This window comes from Canis lupus, chromosome 38 (genome assembly GCF_048164855.1).
Source record: "Canis lupus baileyi chromosome 38, mCanLup2.hap1, whole genome shotgun sequence".
Lineage (NCBI taxonomy): Eukaryota > Metazoa > Chordata > Mammalia > Carnivora > Canidae > Canis > Canis lupus.
The window spans coordinates 7,609,358-7,630,738 of NC_132875.1; the positions used below are offsets into that span (position 1 = coordinate 7,609,358).

The window sequence follows — 21,381 nt, forward strand, 5'->3', positions numbered from 1 at the left end:
CATACATCCCCTTGGTCTGCCGAATGAGAAAAAGCTACACTTTCCTATTGAACTCTGCCTCTCATTGATTGCTCTGGAAGGATGCTGTTGGCGTTGGGTAACTTCAAGTGCCATGGCAATGCATTTCCAGGCAAGATGAGCACACCCCACTTTCCCTGGTGGTATCTTGCCTTTAGTGTATTTAGCACTCAGCAGAACCACACTACGTAAGAAAGGATTGCATGTGTTTCCTTCCGTGGCCGCCCCAAGGCGGGGAAATCGTTCCAGCTCAGGGGCCGAGCTGGCCAGATAATGGGGGAAGTGAGAACAAGCTGGGATTTGCTTCTTGAATCATCCACCAGCTGTCTGCACAACCTCAGAGGCAGACCTGACCTGCTTTCATGATGAGCCGTGATGTTAGGAGAAGGGAACTCCAGCTGGATGAGTCAGTCCCAGGTGGGCTCTTCAGGCAGCAGCATCTGGAGGCTTCATCTTCTGGACTGCACGTGGAACGTGCTTGGTCTGGAAGTCATTAGAAGAACATAAAACCAGATCACCCTGATGTCATCTTTAGAAGGTGACCTGATCCCAGAGCACAAAGGTGACCCTTACACGACTCTCCCAAACTACACGCTTATGGCTGACCCCAAATTTCCAGCAGATACTCTAATCTTTTTACCATCGCCAAGTTTGGAATCATCTTTGTGGTACCCAAGCACACTAATGAGATATTGCTGAGTTTAACTTATCTCTATGTAAGCCAGGGTTAAAGGGCTAGCTCCTTGTCCATATCTATGACACAAAATGGATGTTACTGAGGGCATCCAGAGAAGCCAGTGGTAGGTGATCAGCTGGTCCCTTCTGTGTGGGCTCCAGAGCTACAGAGCCCATGTCCACACCTGAGCTCAGATTACTCTATGTTGCATCCATTACCTGGTTCTTCCTTTTCGGTAGGAGACCCACCAGAGGGCTAGTACTTCACGTAGGAGTCCCACTGGCCCTCCTGCCCTTGTGACATTGCCTTGCTACGTCAACCATCTTGGCAATGATCTCTTCAAAGTTAGCAGTTATCATAGGGAAGTTGCCAAATAACTTCAAAGCAATGCTAGCAAGTCTGCTTCAAAGCAGAAGGATTATCTACTTCCTTTGCATTTATTTTTTCTTCCCTCCCTTCCTTCTTCCCTTCCCCTCTGTCCTTCCTTCCTCTCTTTCTGTTGTTGCTTAATACAGATTTTCAAACTCTACCTTAAACCTATTGATTTAGTTTAATAAGCTCTTGATGTGATAATGTTGTGCCAGTCAGGTTTGTAACTACTGATCTAAAATGCTTTTCTTAGTTTTAATCTAGTTGTTAAGAGTTGACAACATGAATATGATGCTAGGTAACAACTTGTGTCTATAATGCTCTGATGGTGTTATTCCCTTGGCTGGGTTGAAAATCTCCATTCTCCTTCTTTATAATGAGTCAAGCATGAAGACAGGCTACACTGCAATAGCTGTCCCACTTTCATAGGCTGAGAATCTATAGATGATGTCTGTACTTGTGCTTTCTCATTTGTAAAAGCAAGTTCCTAGTCCTCATCCTAGATCATGATTTATCCACAGAGGTGTTCACTGAAGCAGCAGAACAGAAAATACTGGAAATCAATAAGTTCCAAACATTGAGAATTTATTAAGTACATTATAACACATTCTTCAATGCAATGCTATGCTGCTTTAAGATTATATTTGCAAAGAAGCTTGAATAGAAAAACTCTTTGTGTAGTGAATACTTATGGTATAATATTACCTGAAAAATAGTGCACATTATATACATAATATCTTAGCTATTGCTAAGATATTGCTAAAATATGCATGGAAAAATAATGAGAATAGATTTACTAAGATATTAACAGTGGTTTTCTCCAGGTGGAGGTATTTTTATATTTCTAATTCAATTTCCCTAGATCTAAAAAAATTCTACGGTGATTATATTAATAACTTCTATATTAACATGTCAAAGGCTATTTGACAAATTTTATATGGATATTATGAGAATAAAATGAGATAATAAATGGAAGGCAGCTTAAAAAATGTGGTAAGCAGTGTTGTTTTTATGGTGATTACTCAACTTTAGGGGAAGCAGTAATAAAATCTTAATGTAAAAATTATCCAAGAACAGATTGTACCTTCTCCATAGACAGGTGATAATTGTATGCCAAATTAGCACATCACCTTTCCAGTTCTGCTTAAAATGATGATGTCAGTCCTTAGAAATCTCAGTGGAGAATACTAATCTGTACCTCAGAGGTGAAGTATGCTATGTCTCAAACACCTAATATCCATCACTTTACTTCACATTGTCCAAAATCACTCCGTGGTGAATGCACACCATCGCTTGGCTCAGCCTCCATTGGTCCAGGCGAGGATGGTCCAGCTCTGACCTCAGGGCCTATCCTCTCAGCACCTTGGGTAGTAGAAACATCTAGAGATGGGTGGGCTCTGGGTTTCCCACCTTCCGTGCCTTCGCAGCTCTGGTGTGCATCTGTGAGAAGCATAACCACTTTGGGAGATGACATTTGCCCAGGCCAGATGCTCTGTTATAATCTCGCTTCCTCTTCTTTCATGTCTCCCAAGGGGCATAATCCCAGTCTCTAAATATAAACTGTGTCATCTTAAAATATATACCCTTTTCTGCCAGGGTTGTTATTTTTCTTCCAGGTGACATTACCCAAGTTTCTATTAATAAAGATAAGGCTGAGTGGGCAAACATGGCTCTCTATTCCTCTACCAGGGGGGCGTCAGGGCTCCAGGTGTGCAGACATGTGTTGTCCCATTGCTTTTCTCTTGGAAACTCTGGAAACTTTTCTCACAAGACTCTGACAGGTGGAATTAGCCATCTGGGACCACACACATGCTTGTTTCTCATTTTCACATTGCAGTCAGCCTTGACCACCAGCATTGCACCCACAGAGAGGAATCCCTGAGGGACGGACTGAGCAAGGGGTGGTTGTGAGCATTAGGGGCCCCATAAATTTGGCCAAGCCACAGCTTTCCAGTGCAGCTTCCACCTACCATTTCTGATTCCTACCATCAATTGCAAGGCTGACCCCTCTTAGTTTAGGGAAGATGCCAATGCGAGAGCAACTTAGTGGCCCATACAGCTCTTGTCCTTACTCTGGCCTTGTGTCAGGGAACATACAGGGAAGAACTCAATACTCATCCTCACTGATCTCTGCCCATACCATCCAAGAACCTCCAAATAAGCCTTGCTTACTCCAGTTCTAATAATAGCCACTTCGTATTGAGAGCTCACGATGGGCCAGGCACTTCAAGCACATATGACTGATATTCACAACACCCCTAGAAGGTGGCTGATATTCGGTTTAACAAATGTGGAGACCCATACTCAGAGAGACTAAATAACCATCCCCAGTCACATATCTCAACATGGTGGTGTCTGGATTCAAACCCTGACTCACTAGACTCTAATTCTCCCTAAACCACTTCGCTCTCTTCCAGGGTACTATTGCAAGTGTTTTCAAGACTTTCAATAGCTTCCTATCCTCCAAAGATAGAGGGGTGGGGTCAAGGATTCTCTATATTTATTTGTCCCAGGCTCACTCGAAGTGACCTTAGTGAGCGGGACATTAATTTGTAGCTATCCTTTCTGAAATTGAGAAGGACCAAAATGTTACCTGAGCTGCCCTGGTGGGGATTATCCTTTTGGGGACTTAGGACATCAAGTAGGCTTCTTAAAAGGGGAGCTGAGGCTGTGTGGTATCATTTTATACCAGAGTGCACAAAGGCTGAGAGAATTTGGTTCTAAAATTAATAGCTCAGGGTGCCTCTTGCCAGAAAGACAAATGTGACAAGTGTCCCTCCTGAGATAACACATGGGCTAGGATAGAAGTGTATTGGAGGAAAATACTCTACCAAAAGATGCAATAGCTAATGGCTCATGAAATCTTTACAAGGAATGGTAGACCCGATTGTCATCCCAGGATGGCAGCTTGTTGCTGGGCCTCTATTGCTCAAAAATGAATTGAATGGGTTCTGGGAACCCTCTCATCTAGTTACATTACAGAATGGGGAAAAAGTGGTTGTCACGGCTCTGAGGGCTTCCGCTAGTGCCTAGTGTCCTAGCTGACACTGCCATTCTGATTCAAATGGAGAAGCTGGATGGGAGGACCCAGTCAAATGGGATGGGAAGGGTTGGGCTCCCTTCAAGGAAGAGCTAGGGTCTATTCAGCATGACCCTAGTCAGGGCAGCCCTCTCTGGAAACTGGAGTCACAGCCCTCCAGTCTGTTCTGTGGAACCAGCAGTCAAGGGTCCTGACCAGCAGCCTTGACTGAGTGAAGGCATCTTTCCACATCTGCATTTCCCGTCTTCTATCCTTGTGTGTATTTTGATATACATTGTCAGAATCCAACTCAAACGACATATGACGAGTTACCTGACAATGGAGTGAAAGTAAGGAGAATCAAGAGGACATATTCCCTACACTCTGGAGAAGGTCGCGCTCTGAAAGAAGGCATGATACAAGTTACTAAAGGAATCTAATAGCAACCCAGTATGTGACGCTGTGTCATTTCAGAGGAGGAAGAGGTAATGTTCTCTCAGAAGCCTGATTCTTAAAGAGAAGAAAGCAACAGGTGGTAAAAGGAGCATCACAAGTCAGTGGAGAGATGTGGTATTATCCATACTCTATTTATGGTCACATGAAAACTATGAGCACCGAAGGGGAACAAAACAGTAGAGGGCTTCCCCTTCAGAAGTCTAAAAATAAATTAGAACTGGAAAAAAAAGGGGGAATTAAGTGTTTAAAAAGAAAACCACAGAAAAATGGCAAGATGATAATAAAAATAAGTCATCTGAAACCTCAAAAGGTAAGAACTTTTTTTAAAGTATAGAAGTAATGGAAGAAGTCTCCCAGGGATGTGATAAATTACAGATCTGGGTCCTCTAAAATTTAAAAGTTCTATGTGTTTAAAATTTCACTACATGTTGGCCATGTCTATGTCTTCTTCTGTGAGATTTCTGTTCATGTCTTTTGCCCATTTCATGATTGGATTGTTTGTTTCTTTGGTGTTGAGTTTAATAAGTTCTGTATGTTAGTAAATTGAACACCAATAAAAAAAAAAAATCTTAAAAAAAAAATTTCACTACAATACAACCAAAAATGAAAACTTTTCCCCCAATTAATTCAGGAAAAAACTGTAGTTAGCTGGACTGGCAAAAGGCTAATATCTTTATTCATCTCCATAGTGCATAGCAAATGCCCTATCAACTCATTAGAGGAATGGTGGCATCACCCCATTTTGCAGATGAGGTTATTGACACCAAGCACGAAAGGACCTCACCAAAGGGACAAGAGAATTCATTGTGGAGTTGGAGCCAAACTCATGAGGCTTTTCCCACCTGCTGTCAGTTGTGGAACGCCATGTGAGTTTCTTTAAGCAGGGACTGGGGAGGATTCACCTTCTCCCTGGAAAGGAGGATGAGCATTTGTAGTGCGACTGGAATCAGATCGGAAACAAACTCTGTGAATTTTTGGAAAAGATTGGGATTTCAGAGAGGTGGTTATTTATCTCAAAGAAAGTAAATATTTTATATCCAGGAGAGCTGAAAAATGAATAGACCAAACCCTCACCCCCCCTAAACAAACTTATATACATCGTTGTTCTTTAATATGCAGTCATTCTTGTATAGTAGAGAAAACAGAACAGATACTGATTAAAATCAGAATATGCTAATCATCCTAAAGAAGAAGTTCTATTTAAATGCCCTCAATGTGTTAGTGTTCAGTTTTTGATAACAAATAAGAAATTTATTATAGAAATCTGTTGTGGGATTTCATACACAGAGGGAGTAATGTATATCTAATGTTTCTATTCTATGGAGCCTGAACAATGGACTGAGGGTGTTTAGTAATCCTTCCACTACATATATACACATTTAAGTTATAATAACCTGTGATGTGTGTGCTGTCCCTGGAGAAAGAGGTCAGGGTGACAAGGTGAGCTTTATGATTCCAAGTCTGGCGGATAAAGACTGTCAGACAGAGAGGAATTAAAAGAAAAATTTCCATAAGCCCCAAATGCATCATTGGAAAACAACATTTTAATCAGATCGTTTCATATTTTTACAGAGGAGTCATCTTTTACTGGAAAATATTTTTTCCCCCAACACATGAAGGACAAAAAAATGATACCCGTGGGAATTGATTTCTTCCCAACGCAGCTATTTAATTGATCTATTTGGAACTCTTATACCATGTTGCTGCATGCTAATTGGAAGTCATTTTAAAGCAGAATCAGCTTGGATCACAACTGATTTGATGGAGAGGAGCTGGCCTGCCCAACTTGGGAAGAAGGTATGCAAGAAAACCTGGCTTTTACAAGCCCCGTGAACAGAGCATTTATTTGGATGAGACAGAGGAACAAATCTGGAAGTCCAGGGATGACACAGACCTTGGCGGCCTTTCAGAAGTGACCTGCCAAGTCTTCCGTTACTCAGTCCTCACATCCCTCCAGTGCAGGGCAACAGACCGGGTGGGCTGCCTCCGCCCACAAACCCTTCCCACTGGAGCCTTCCCAACCCCAGTGGCCCTGTTAAAAAGGTAGGTGCATTCTGGAAAGAGGAGTTCAAAAACTCCCCATTTTACATACTGACTCTGTGGTCAGTGGTACCTGATGATGCACCACTGCAGCTTCATCTTGCTGGGTATAAAAGTTTGCTTCCTTTCTTTTTGGTTTTGGCCTTTTAAAAGAGTACCTAAAATTCAAATTACTTCTGGAGAAATTGTTAAATGTGTGACCCTGAAAGATGACACCTTGGGACTCTGGTAGCTCATCTGTAAGTATGAACACCCAGTGGAAAACAAGAATGATGCTCAGCCAGGCACCTTGGATATTGGGAGTAGTAAGATCATCATGAAGGAGAAAAAAGGGAGAAAGAAGACGAGGACCAGCCTGAGCTGGCCTCATGGACCTTGCCTTTCACCTTGATCTTGTCCAATGAAAGGGACCAATCTCTGATCTGGGGCTCTCATACTTCCTCTGTCGGGCTTACCGGGCCACTCAGGAAGAGAGAGTCATTGTTTACCACCTGTTGGCATTAACTGTAAAATGGGTACACCAAGAGGATAGTTTGGCCTCTCCAAATATTTAACTGCTGAACTTGACAGCACCATAACCACATATAGGTTGACAGTATGGCACACGCCCCTCTAGCCCTCCCCAGCTCCCTTCTCTATCCAGTACTTTCTTCTCCAAACTATTCTTCATTGATATTCCAAAGTGCATATGTTAATGTAAATGTTTAATAAGCAATTTCAGAAGCAGATACTGTGCTTTATGCCTTTCGGACAAGTTCTGCAATAGGACCTTTCTTGTGGCACTGTGGCATCACTGAAATGAATGAAGAGTGACAAAGTGTGACCATGTAATATAATTGGGGAACTTAGCACGGAATCATATTTTTTTCTACCAAAGACAATGTGGGTTGCTTTTTAGTTTAAAATTGACTTTAAATTTCCAGTTGGTGAAAGTTTTGCTAAGAGGCTAGGGTTATGCAGAATCATGCAAAACAAAACAAGTCTGTGATCAAAAATGGACAGTTGGCTAATTATTTGATCTATTCATCGATGTCCCATGTTTGGATGATTTTCACAGGAATCCATTGATTCTGGAGTGGAAGAGGGTGGAACTCTTCTATAGTTAATAAAACTACACATTTATTTATTCAAGAGTTTGTTTTAAGTGAGCACCTGCTTTGTGTCTAGCATGGTACAAAGCTCTGGAGTTGCAGTGATGAGTAAGAGGGATTTTCCCTCAAGGGGCTTAGAGAGGAGCAGGTGGTAGACAGTAATCCAAGCTGATGCAGACACCTACGCAAAGTCGGAGAGAGCAGTCCAGACAGCTGGGTCTCCGGGAAGGCTTCTCCAAGGAGACAGCATGTGATCTGGCCTTAGAGGACATGTGGAATTTTCACAGAGAAGATGGGCATGGGGGGACTTCTGTGGGGGCGGGGGGGGGGATGAATAGGATGAGCAGAGGTACACGGGGTGGAGGATGAAGTGATTTGGCTGGATTTCACCTTTCACCCCAAGTGAAAAGGCATTGGACAGAGTGGAATGCCTAAGTGAGAAACAGGTCTTGGAGTTTGCAGGCTCCTCTGGTGGGAAATAAGGAGCTGCTGTAGGTTTTGGTGAAAGGAAATGGGGTGATTGGCTCTGTGCTTTAGGACATCCTGGATGGGGCAGAGACAGTGAAGGGCAATGTGACGGGGGGGAAGGGATGTCTCATTTCAAATAGTTCAAATCATTCTGAAGTTTGGATGACTTTCTTCTAGTGAATCGAGAGGCACAGTGCAGTGAAGAAATGCATGAAAAATTAAAAGGTCTGAATTCTAGCTCTAGCTTTGCTTCTAATTAGTTTTGTGTCAGGATGAGTCACTTCATGTCACTGATCCTTAACGTGCTCATCTATAAAGAGGTGTGTGTGTGTGTGTGTGTGTGTGTCTGTTGATTACTAAAGTGGATTACCTGCCTTCTAAGATGAGTTCTATGATCCTGTATGATGAGTGCATTCTTCATTTCCTCCTTTGATATTTTCATCTCAGAATATCCAAAGTGATTTTAATAGGATATTTAGATATTTCTACCTTCTTCTAGAGCAAGCCTTTTCCCTTGAGATGGTTACATAGCATTTACCCCTCAGATGTTCTCTTCCTGTGTCTTTAAATTTGTCAGTTAAATATGATATCCAAAAATAAATAAATAAATAAATAAATATGATATCCAGGAAAAGAAGAAGGCAACACACTACTGCCACCACATCTTTCTGTTTCGGTCTCTAAACTTTAGGGTCTGATGGACTGGACAGCAAACGGATACCTCTCTGTGCCACTGGTGTGTTCTTAAGGAGAGCTGATCACTGAGTGAAGTCAGGAGATGGCATCAAGAAGCACAGCTAGTCCAGACTATTAGAGAGGGTTACCTGGATTTCCCTCCTGTCCTCACCTGGATAAACCTCTCCTTGCCGTTTGACTCCATCATGGCTAGCCTGCTAAAGACAACGTGTGTTTTCCAAAAGAAGACTTTCCAGGCACCTTTGACTGCTGTTCCAAAATGGAGAAATGTTACCAGGATGAAAATTATGTACGGCAGATGTTCATGAACAAATATATAGGGTAATGGAAGTCGCTTCTATAAAATATCCGATGCTTAGAAATAAATGAGAATTCTATCATCTAAATGACTACATATTGGGGATTTTACATAGCAGATCACCGATTTTTTAAACACTTTGGCCAGATGTTTATATATGGTCTTTACATTTTTATTATTTGATTTTTATTTTATGTTTCATTTATGGGCAGCATTTTTCACCAACCCATACAGTCTACCAAGGACAGCAATCCTTTCCGGGCAGGAGGAATTTGGCAAAAAGACAGAGCCATCCAATGCAGTGGGTCTCAGCAGCTCATGCTGTACCATCTTAACCAAGAGCTTGTCAAATCCACTCAGTGACCATGATTTTTCACAGTCAGATGTTTTCAATTTGTCTTCCAATATGATGTTGACTCAAACATTTGGCAGATTTATAATTTCTCCATTCTCCCCTGCCACTCATTCTCGGGTTTTAGATTTTCTCATTTAATAGTTGTAGCAGTGTTTTACGCTTTCTATAAATCTTTGTGAAGTTTCTGAACCCAGTGTCATACAAGTTGAGAATTGCTATCTAACAAAATCCTTTCAGGAACTGAGTGCTATATTTTATAGTTCTGCATTAATTAATCCTCTGCCTGAGGTAATGAGCAGGTTTGAAGGTACTTTTTAAACTTACAGTAGACACAGGCTGATTCTTCCCACTGGAGAACAGAGTGGGGGCAGGTAAAGTCCTCTCTTTAAACCTCTGTCTTGCCTGGGAGCCCTGACTTTGCCTAACCTGGAAATGGGAGCAGTAGGTACCTCAGGTTCTGCTCTTCTCCCATCTCTGTGCCTGAGGTATCACCAAGAATTCATTTCTTCAGGTCACCTGGGTGGCTCAATTGTTTAAGCATCTGCCTTTGGCTCAGGTCATGATCCCAGGGTGCCGGGATGGAGCCACATGCTGGGCTCCCTGCTCAGTGAGGAGTCTGCTTCTCCTTTTCCCTCTGCCCCTCCCCATGCTTATGTTTTCTCTCTTTCTCAAATAAATAAATAACATCTTTATTATTTTTTAAAAGGTGTTATTTATTTATTCATGAGAGACACAAAGAGAGAGAGAGGCAGAGATGTAGGCAGAGGGAGAAGCAGGCTCCATGCAGGGAGCCTGATGTGGGACTCAATCCTAGGACCCCAGGATCATGACCTGAGCCAAAGGAAGATGCTCAACCACTGACCACCCAGGTGCCCCATAAATAAAATCTTGAAAAAAAAAAGAATTAATTTCTTCCTCTGCTTCTATGAAACCAGACCTTTCTTGGCTGCCTACTTTGCCCCTTCTATGCCTCCTTCCCTGCTTGTGTCAGTCACCAGGAAGTTCACCTACCTCTGAGCACCTCTGGGACCAACTACCTATTTTAGCACTTAATCATACTCTGCTTTGTACGGTCTCCTGAATGCTAGGTCTACTGTTGACTGTTAAACCATGAAATTCCCCAAAGATAGAGAGCATAGCTATATTGGATTAGGGAAGTTCTATTATGAATCCCAGCAATTTTTATAGCAGTAGGCATAGATATATGATCCCTAAATACCTGAATGTAGAATAACTACACAAATGAAGAGAGAGAGAGAGAGAGAGAGAGAGAGAGAGAGAATGAGAATGAACTTTACTAATCCCAGACACACTACCCTGTCCACTATCTCTGGGATGTTTCTAACACAGCCAAGATAGAGGGGCATCAGAGCTATATTCAAGTTTCTCAGAAGGAGATTTAGAAGAGAGAGATAGTGTGTATGCATGTGTTTGTGTGATTAGTCTCAGGGAGGTCTTTCTGCAAGTTACATTTTTTGTAAGTTACATGTTCATACTTTGCAAAATGATATTCTATGATTATATGACACATTAGGTTCTTATGTAGAAGATGTAGACCTTTTATGGGTCTTTCCCTAAAGGAGAGGCCTTGCAACCCATAAGCATCTCTCAAAGCAAGAGCTTCCCTGTGGTTAGCTACCAACTATTTTGTGACCCTGAGTATGTTATTGTTCATCTGTGGGCCTCCAAGTCCTCAAGAGAAAAGTGAAACCAATAGATTTGATGATCTCCAAGTTTCCTTCCAAACCTGGGTTCTGAGCGCCTACTCATTGTCACTATTGCTTCCATTCTTCAGAAACTAAGTGAATGCCTATGCCATGTTGGTCGTTCGAGTTCTCTGAAGTTCAGGGACACAGTGGAGCAATATACCTGGAGCTGTACAAGTGTTCCAGGCTGCCTGTCCCCTCATATCCTCCTTCTATCTAAGTGTAGGAGACTACAGTGTCATTTTCTATACTCATGCCTTGTTTGGCTGATACCTGTTCTCTTCATGTCATAAACAAAAGCTTCAAAGCTAAGTGGCTTTTCCTCATCTTCCTCATCTTTCCTCTTCCTCATCTTTTCCTCAAAAACATGGCAGTGTTTGGAGACATCATACTGGAGTGACTCTTGTGTCCTAGGAGCGGGATCAGCTACGATCATAAACCACAAGAATCTGGGTAGAGCCCTGAGATTTTATGCTTCTGCCTTTTCTGGGCATGTCTAACATTTACTCAATATCCTCAAGTGTCAGAGATTGTACTTGGTAAATACAAAGATATATTTCTACCTTTCAGAAACTCATAGCATGATTGAAGAGTGATACAAAGCAATGTCAGAATATGGGGTTTATGGAGATCTAAACTGCATGCCTACCTCCAGAGATCTGGCACAGCATTTGATGGGGTTCAGGAGTGGATATCTCTGTGGACTTGGAGACCAAGGATCAGACTTGGGAAACAGATTTAGATCCTAGGAAAGAGGACGATAGACCACACCAACTTAGCTCAGAGAATCACTAGGTGAGTTAACAACCCACTTGAGGCCTTCTGTGTCTATGGCCCTCAGTGGTTTTCAGCAGACAGACATGATTTTGTTTGGAACTTTCGTTTGTGCCATATAAACTTAACCCATTTAACCCAGCCTAGAACTCCTGTGCTGAGATCATTGGAGATAGGCGTTCTAAGAAGACCGAGAATGTGCCCACACTTTGGGGAGCCTTTTACTAAATTGCAACCCTAGTGGGGAAGTAGCCCTCTCCTATATGAGCCATCATTTGTTAGGAGAAGTGCTCAAGCAGAAGTCAGCAGTCCAACCAGTTGTGATAGACGCATTAGAGCACGAAGTAGTGAGGAACTTCCACGTATGACAAAGATGGTCACTGCCCAGTCCTCCTGCTCTTCCCAGCTCAGTGAACAAGGGCCACCTTTCAACCACCAACCTTTGCATCTCTTTGCCCGATGGCTTTCTCTGGCCATGAGAGCCTGGTTTCCCACCTGTGCCACGGGTCAGAAATACCAGGGAATTAATGTCCTCCTCACAAGAGCTTGTAACCTATATACTGGAGTTAGGGTATTAATACTCCACTTCCCCCACACCTCTGGACATCCAGCGAGGGGGATGTCCACTGAAACATGTGACACATGGAGTACCCCAGCAGGAGTAAACTTCAGTTGCCCTAAGTGGTCACTGACATCATTACTCTTTATCGGCCACTTTTTCCTGTCAATCTTACATCCCCAATCCCCACTCCCTACTGTTGTTTGCAATCTTCTCCCAAATAAGTTACTTGCTCCCTAATTTCTGTCTCAACAACTACTTCTCCAGGTGAGGAAAGACCCAAAATAAGACTCATCTTCATCACAACATTTCCTGATACGTGGTATCAGAGACTTATAAGAAAGGATAGAAACTTGGTCATTCCATGCTCAGTAAATCTAAGGGTTGGAGACTCAGAGCTATGAATGGCTTCTGTAGCTACCATGTTTTTTTAAGATTTTATTTATTTATTTATTTATTTATTTATTTATTTATTTATTTATTGTGAGCGAGGGGAGGGGCAGAGGAAGAGGGAGAAAGAGAATCTCCAGCAAACTCCATGCTGAGTGCGGAACCCAGCTCGGGGCTTGATCTCACAACACTGAGATCCTGACTTGAGCTGAAATTAAGAGTCAGATGCTCAACTGCCTGAGCCACCCAAGTGCCTCACCACCACGATTTTACCTTCACCATTGCTTCCCCTCTTACAGGCAGGTGTGACAAAGGGAGGTAGTGGTTTTAGGAAGTGGAAACAGTGGTTACAGAAGTAGCACAAGGGCTTGAGTGAGTGGAGAGAGAAAGTGAGAAGGACTCTTACTATCACAGCAATTCCCCGAGGGACTGTCCTTGTCACAGGTGTGACATTTTCCCCTTACAAGTCAAACCCGTTCAGAAGACAAGGTTGGCATTTTCTTGAGTTTTACCCATAAAGACATGATCACCCAGAGCTTCTCTGAAACCTGGTGGCTTCCTTGGGCTTGGAAGGTTCCTTCTCCAGTTGTGAGGCTCCTGGCATGAAAAGTGGGTCCTCAGAGCCATGAACCCCCTAGATAGAGGTCTATAGGCACTCGACTGTCCCATGTCAGCATCCCCTTGCTGGGATTTTCAGTTCTGTTCTTAACTTAGCTATTTCTTACATGAGCTATGCTATAAAAATAAACTGGCTATCACAATAATAAGAAATGTAGACTTAAAAATATATATACATAGCAACAGCAAATTGCCTTGTTTCATTTGTTTAAAATTCCCCAAAATCCAACTTGAAGGAAATTGCTAATAACCTGTGTACTTCCCTCTAGGCTACACCCCTAGGCCTCCCCACCAGCTATGGGTAATCTTTTCTTCAGTTGTGTACTTTTACTCCTATGTGTCTTCACCTCTCTTCCTAAAGCAACAGACTCTAATAGCTGTGCTTGAGCAACTTCCCAGGTCTGCTGGTGCTTGCTCCTACACATTCTACTTGTTGCTTCCCAGCTTAGTTTCTTGAAGGAAGCAAGTCTGGGACCCAGCCTTCACCTTGGGTACCACACTGGAGGGCTGGATCTCATATTGGAAGCTATATTACTGCCCTCACTGTCTGGCTGCTGAGGATGCATTTATCAGGTTCTGGTTAATTAGGATTGAAAGTGATTCACAGAACAGCAGGTATGGGGTTAGAACCAGGGAAGAGGGTAAAAGGGCACTCAGAGTTGATGTATCAACATTCCTGCCTCAATACAAAATAGATTGGCTCTGCAACCTTCATCAAGAACATGGGAGGGAAGGGTTAGTTGGCATTCCTCAAGCTGGCAATTAATTGAAAGCTGAACATAACTTTGTTGGAGGAAGATAAAGAAAAGAAGTACATATATTTTTAAAGATTTTATTTATTTATTCACGAGAGCCAGAGAGAGAGAAAGAGGCGGAGACATAGGCAGAAGGACAAGAAGACTCCCTGCAGGGACCCTGATGGAGAACTCGATCCCAGGACCCTGGGATCATGACCCTGAGCCAAAAGCAGACACTCAACCACTGAGCCAACCCAGGTGCCCCCCCCTGAAAAGGTATATTGTTGAACATTATCATTGCCTTTGAAGATATCAGAACTCAAGGTAATGTAGATCTTTTGTCTGTGACACCCTGGGGTCAGTGACAACAAATACTATCTCATCTTTTCCCATTCTATTCCCATTCATTTCCTTAATTAGGCTATATTATAGGTGTGTTGCCAATGGTACAGAACAGCTAAACTATTTACCAATGTCATTTAGCCAAGTTACAGATAGCATCTTTGTTCAAACAATAGAAAAATACAAATAAAGAAAATTTAAAAATTTTCACACTGTCATGATTTAGACTCTTTGAGTACCCTGCTTTCAGGCTCATTGAATTGGACCTTTTTTAAGCACTCAAAAAATAATTTTTATTGTTACTTTTTTTTTTTACATTATCATGGTGTTTTTACTCTAATTGACTGAGAGGTGTTTTTTTTTTTTTTAAATATAAGGGAGACTTATAATTTATTAGCCAGAAATCTCTTTTCCTAAGCAGTGTTGAATTATTTATTAGGAGTCACAAAATGACAAAGACAATCCTTCATCTCAGAACTTTTATATTATGTAATTGTTCATCAAATATTTTCAGTTCATTTGGCTAAAATTCTCAACATGCATCAAGCCAAAGGGTAGAAATCTCAGCCTATTTGTAGAAAAAAATAACAGTCATCATTTTCATTGTAACAGAATAATTCAATATTTATTGCAGTGGAGTTGACCCACAATGTTACATTAGTTTCAGGTGTGCCACATAGTGATTCAACAATGCTATGTGTTATGTTCTGCTCACAAGGGTGGCTACTGTTCTCTGTCATCGTGGATGGCAAGTTGGATCTTTTAATAGTGGATAACAGCTGTTTTCTAGAGCAGTGATAACCATTTAGAAATTTTAAAAGAGATTTAAAAATATTTTTTATTGTAAATCTGATCATTATTTTAAGTGAAATGTTATTGCTGGATTATAGTCCTTTTCATCATAAATTAGTGAGAAAAATACTTGATCTTTCATAAAAATATATGAATTTCATTGATCTGGAATTGTATAGCAAGGATCCAGGGGATTAATAACATGGTATGACCAAAGGATTTCCTGAACTGACAAAGTACTCTTGCATATGTTTCATATACAAATACGTTGTATTATTTGAATTATGTAAATGAGAATAGTAAAGTGTGGAGTGATAAGCCAACTTGCTGATAACAGATAAAACCAGGTCTCTTTCTTTATTCCTCCTTTTTCCTTAATTCCAATCACCCACTCTAATACCTGACATTATTAAGAAAGTTCTCATTCAACCATCCTTTGAGGATTCTTCAAACTCATAGAAACTTTACTCCTGCTCTTAGCAATTGTTCCTTTCTAGAGCCAGCAATGAGCTCATGTTTCAATTGTTAAAGTTGCTCCAAATGTCTACCATTTATGCCTCGTCTACTGGTCTCCAGACTAGCAGGACTTACACAGAACTTGATAACTGTTCATAGTATCTCCTAGCTTTGCACTATTCTCTAAAATGGTCAGGAAAAGAAAAGATACTGGGGCTCTGTTATCAAACACTTAAAATCAGGTCCCAAACCAAGGTTTTTCTTGAGCAGCTGGTTTGCTGTCAAACACATGATTCCACCTCACCGTGATTTCTAGCACATTATGTTTTCCAGGGTAAGAAGCATATTTTCAATCCCTATCCAATAGGCACCAAGGTAGGCTGATGGTGCCACAGCGCCTTAACACTTGCTGTAGATGAGGCTAAAAACAGTCACTCATATTTTATAGACCTTGGCTCCAAACTCATATCCATTTAGGATGTCCTTCTAGATTAACTGTGCATAAACAGACATTTAACTCTCTACTCTTGGTGTGCTGTTTTTAATCCACATTACAGTCTTTTGTCTTGGCTCGTGGGATATTTTTTTTAAAGATTTTATTTATTTATTCATGAGAGAGAGAGAGAGAGAGAGGCAGACACAGGCAGAGGGAGAAGCAGGCTCCATGCAGGGAGCCTGATGTGGGACTCGATCCTGGGTCTCCAGGATCAAGCCCTGGGCCGAAGGCAGTGCTAAACTGCTGAGCCACCCGGGGCTGCCCTCATGGGATACTTTTAATTGTTCCAGAGTCATTTCATTTTCAGTAATCTCCTGGAAGGCTGAAATGACACCTTTAAGTTCTCTTCCATTCCCTTATCCCAGAAAGATGAAAAAGGATAAACACAGGATTTGCAGGTAGAAGCTATGGGTGAATGTTCCAACTCAACCATTCACTAGGAGAGGGGCCATGGGGTCATTCTTTGACCTTTCTGAGCTTCTGGAGTCTCATCTGTAAAATAAAGATGATTGCATATATCTCCCAGGTTAGTTGGAAAGATTAAATGGAAGGTAGATTTAAAACACTCAACACAGTGCCCAGAGCCTGACAGATCTTTTGTGAGGGTTTTTTGCCATCTGCTTGGTAGACAGTTGTTGCAAAAATATTCACCTCACATGTGTACCAGGGCGTGGGCATTTCCAGAGATGGTTCCTTAGTAACTTATGGCTTTTCTCTCACCCTAGGAAGGATTGCTTTGAACCACTTTAGAATCAGAGCCATCTGCTCTCCGTAATTCAGTTGTCCTATAAATGGATCACCTACCTCTTGGCTTCTTATGGCATTTGGTCATCTCAAGAGGATGTGATCATGCCAGTGAAGTAAGGAAGCAGGCACTGCTTCCCAAATGGCAGCCCACGCAAAGACTCCATCTTTAATTACTAGGTAGTTTGCAGGTATAATTGGCCAGTAATTGCCTGAACACATGTAGTGACAAGATGTGTTTATAAGTCATGGACCACGCAATAGATGGCCCACTGATTCCCATTCCCCCCAGCCAACAATGACTTGGGCTTGGAAGATTCAAATGCCAGCTGTTTGATAGGGAATGAAAATGCCGGACACACTTCTTTTTTCAAAATGTTTTTGAAATTTTTTTCAAAATTTATCTTCAAAATCTCCCTGAAATTCACTTCTTTGTGTCATTTTGGAAGGGCATTCTAATCATGGTCTAAAGTCAATTATTTACTTGCCTGCTCTGTAAGCCTCAAGTAAGCTTTTCTTCAGCAAGTATGTGAAACGGTCCACTAACATCCTGAGGCTTTTCCATTCATTTCTCAGCAGTCTATGAATCAGAACAGACCCAGGTTACACGGAGTATTTAGGAGGCAGTGTCTGCTTGTGTCTCTGTGACTTTAGCATGACTATACGCTTCAAGGAGACTTTATGGGGATGTCTCATTAGGGCCAGACATGAGGAAGTCATTAAGTAAAGACTACTCAGATTGAAACATGTTAGAATTTTTCACTTGTTATGCAGTTGAGCGTGGCTGTTGGAATATTTGTTTTTGATAGTGAATTGTTCATTCTTGCCAATGAAATCCATTGCCTCTGGAGCATCAGAACGTGGATTTGCCATTTGAACATCGGTAGCATATGGTCCTTGTGATCAAGTTAAGGTTTCGGGGAAAATTAATGCATGATATAGCGAGAGGTTCAGAGAAAGGTTTTGGGTCTAGGCTCTGCCATTTGTAACTTGCATAACAATTTACTTTCATTCGTTAGACCCAACTTCTCCATCTGGGAGATGATGGGTTGGAAAAAGATCCATGTATTTTAGAGATGATACCTGTGAAGCCCTGGGGTTCATATCCCATAAATTCTGGTCTCTCCCTTACCTGCCTCAACAGGCCAGCTCTGCTTTCATCTGTCTGGCATACTGGGCTTCCAAATTAGATTATTACTATTATTTTATTTATTTATTTATTTATTTATTTATTTATTTATTTATTTATTTAAGATTGTATTTATCTATTAATGAGAAGCACAGAGAGACAGAGAAGCAGGCAGAGGGAGAAGCAAGCTCCATGCTGGGAGCCCGATGTGGGACTTGATCCCGGGCCTCCAGAATCAGGCCCTGGGCTGAAGGTGGCGCTAAGCCGCTGAGCCACCCGGGCTGCCCTTACTATTATTTTAAAGTGCTGTATCTCTAATGTGTGTTGGAATATCACTGGACTAGGTGATCGCCCTGTTACTCTTGGCTGTTCTCACTTTCTTGGGAGCTTAAATTTGTGCTCCAGGACTTATAAGAGACCCAGAGGGCAGGGGCTATGAAAGAGAGAGGCAGACCGTGAGAGAAGAAGGGATAGAGGGAGGAGAAGAGAGAGAGAGACAGTGGAGGTGAGGAGGGGCTCTTGGTCTGCTCCCTATGGGCTCTCTGACAACAAGCAGATCCATCATGGCCCGGGCACAGCCCCATCAGGGTCAGCTTGGCCATACTGCATGGTCTGATGACAGGAGACTTTAAAACATAGTTTGCAGGGGCCACTCTGCTTCCTAAATGTCATGGTTAGAACCTGGAAATAGTCCTCAGGGAGTCGACTGCGTAGCCCCATGTGAGTACTTGTGCACCTGCTATAGCAAGGGAGTAGCAGGCAGCTTCTCTAGGAAGCAGAGAAGCCAGAGGACCCAGAGTTCTCCCCTCTGCCATAAGGCAGCGTCAGTTGCCCGGACACCATCTCTGAGGACACTACTTCCCAGGGAGGGAGGAAGAAGGCAGGGACAGCTGAGAGCCTCGCGTGTGACCTCAACATTCATGGAAGAGGCTGTTTAAACCATCAGACAAGACTAGGTTTGCAAGTGCACAGTGAGCCCTCAGAAAAGAAATCATAATGCGTGCAGACAAAATAAAGAGTTGTGTCTCATGTGTGCACCCTGGGTCAGCATGTGAATGAGATGTGTGATCTCACTGCCCTTTGAGACCATGACAACTTTCCACCGAAGACCATCGTCTGGAGTTTGAAGGACCTCATTCTGCTCGGGACTCCCCTTCCTGTGTGCCTTCACTTCCATATCGTAGAGCACTTCTTAATGCCTCTTCCCATCCTAGGAGCAAGTCTGATTTGCGGTGCACAGGTTCTCACCCCCTCCCCTCCAACGAGGTGTAACGTCGTTCTTCCTCCTGCACAGATGTCATCGTGTGTGGCCTCGAGCACGTACTGGCTGCACGGGAGCTTTGCTCACCCTGGCCTGGGAACACACGGCTCCTTTTGGCCTCTGAGCCACAGCACAAACTAGACTGAACATGACAGGTCATCCTCCTCCTTTCGGGACTTGATGTCCTGCCAAGAGCTGGAGGGAGCACCTCTCACGCAGGTATCCCCACCAGCCTCCTTGCCTGCTTTCCCCGAGAACACATCCACACGTACCTTGGTGCCAGCCTGGGCCTTGTTCTTCGACACCGCGTTCCTCACACGTTGGTGCGATCATAAACACTGAGTCGCAGCCAGAGAGCCAAGGAGCTGGAGGAAACAGCACGCCTTGCAGAGATGACCTCACAGGCCGTGGCTGCCAAGCAGAGACATTAGACATCACTGCTGGCAGGGCCCAGCGAGACGAAGGGCAGAGGGAGAACCGGCCGCCCCCTCCCTGTGTGCCCCAGAGGTCAGGCTGCGCTGTCCAGCCACGGAGGTCACCAGGGGCCACGTGCCGGATGACCCAGGAGGGGAATCAGATCCCATCCCCGTCTCCTCGGAGTGTTCAGGACGTGAGAGCAACCGCATTTACCAAATGGTGCTGCACCAGCAGGTGGGGGCGAGACGGGGCAAAGTATTGGAGAATGTACTGGGCTTTTCCTTTGGCTATTTGAGGTCCCTGAAGAACTGCCCTTAAAAAGATTGAAAGGAAGGTGAGCTGCTGGTGTAGGCTGCACATGGTTAAAAAAAAAAAAAATAGTAAAAGATCTCGACGTAAAATTTGCATAGCGACAGAGGAAGATGAACGGAGTGGTGATGGTGCCAGTCTGGCCATCTGTGCAACGACACTCACATTATATCATGCCAGGTGTGGTATGGTCTGGAAGCATCATACACTACGTGCCCCTGAACTATGTGTGTCACACACTGCAGGCATGACAAGCTACATGCAATATACGGTACCCACATTATGCTCCAGGGGCATTACACGCTGGACACATTATACTTGATGAGCATTATCTGCCAGGTGCTCGACCTGGGCCATAATGGGACGCCTGGGAGGCTCAGTGGTTGAGCGTCTGCCTTTGGCTCAGGGCGTGATCCAGGGGTCCTGGGATCGAGTCCCACGTTGGGCTCCCAGCATGGAGCCTGCTTCTCCCTCTGCCTGTGTTTCTGCTTCTCACTCTGTGTCTCTCATGAATAAATAAATAAATACAATCTCAAAAAAAAAATGGGCAGAGGGCAATAGGCAGAAAGAGGAGACGTAGAATGGTATTTGGGCCTTTAGGGTGCTTGGAATCTAGTTCCAGAGAAGCAGCAACTCCTAATGACCAGATAACTCCTGCAGGCTCTGAAGGATTGCTCTTTTTATCATATATGCTGAGAAACAAAGAAGTCTTCCACAGGGGGTAGGAACCCGAGTTCAGAGAACGGCCAGGATGTCTGTGGAAAGGTTCTGTTGTGGACATGGTTAAAGACTTGGGGCCCCTGGAGACCCCGGCTCAGGACTAGACCAGCTGCAATCTAGTGTTGTGTAATAAAGTGTAATAAACGACCTGTCATGTTTTTCAAAGAAGCCTACTTGCTTTGTTTTTCAAAACTAAGTTTTGAAAACAGAAATACCTTCCCCCATAACTTCGTATTGCTGTGTTTTTACTGTTACTACATTGACCTGGTTTATGATGAAGGGAAGACTTCCACACTTGGGCTGCATATTTTTTTTAAGATTTTATTTATTTATTCATGAGAGAGAGAGAGAGAGAGAGAGAGAGAGAGAGAAGCAGGCTCCATGCAGGGAGCCCAATGTGGGATTTGATCCCAGGACTCCAGGATCATGCCCTGGGCCAAAGGCA

At 43.1% G+C, this 21,381-nt stretch overlaps 1 long non-coding RNA gene across 1 annotated transcript; it reads right to left on the bottom strand.

The window, feature by feature from the left end:
• Nucleotides 1-203: 203 nt before the first annotated feature.
• On the bottom strand, nucleotides 204-20,222 carry LOC140626718 (uncharacterized). The gene is made up of 4 exons (XR_012025773.1): nucleotides 20,121-20,222; nucleotides 19,763-19,901; nucleotides 11,842-11,937; nucleotides 204-501 (listed from the first exon to the last, which is right to left on the bottom strand). It is a non-coding gene; the product is annotated as an uncharacterized lncRNA (long non-coding RNA).
• Nucleotides 20,223-21,381: the final 1,159 nt, after the last annotated feature.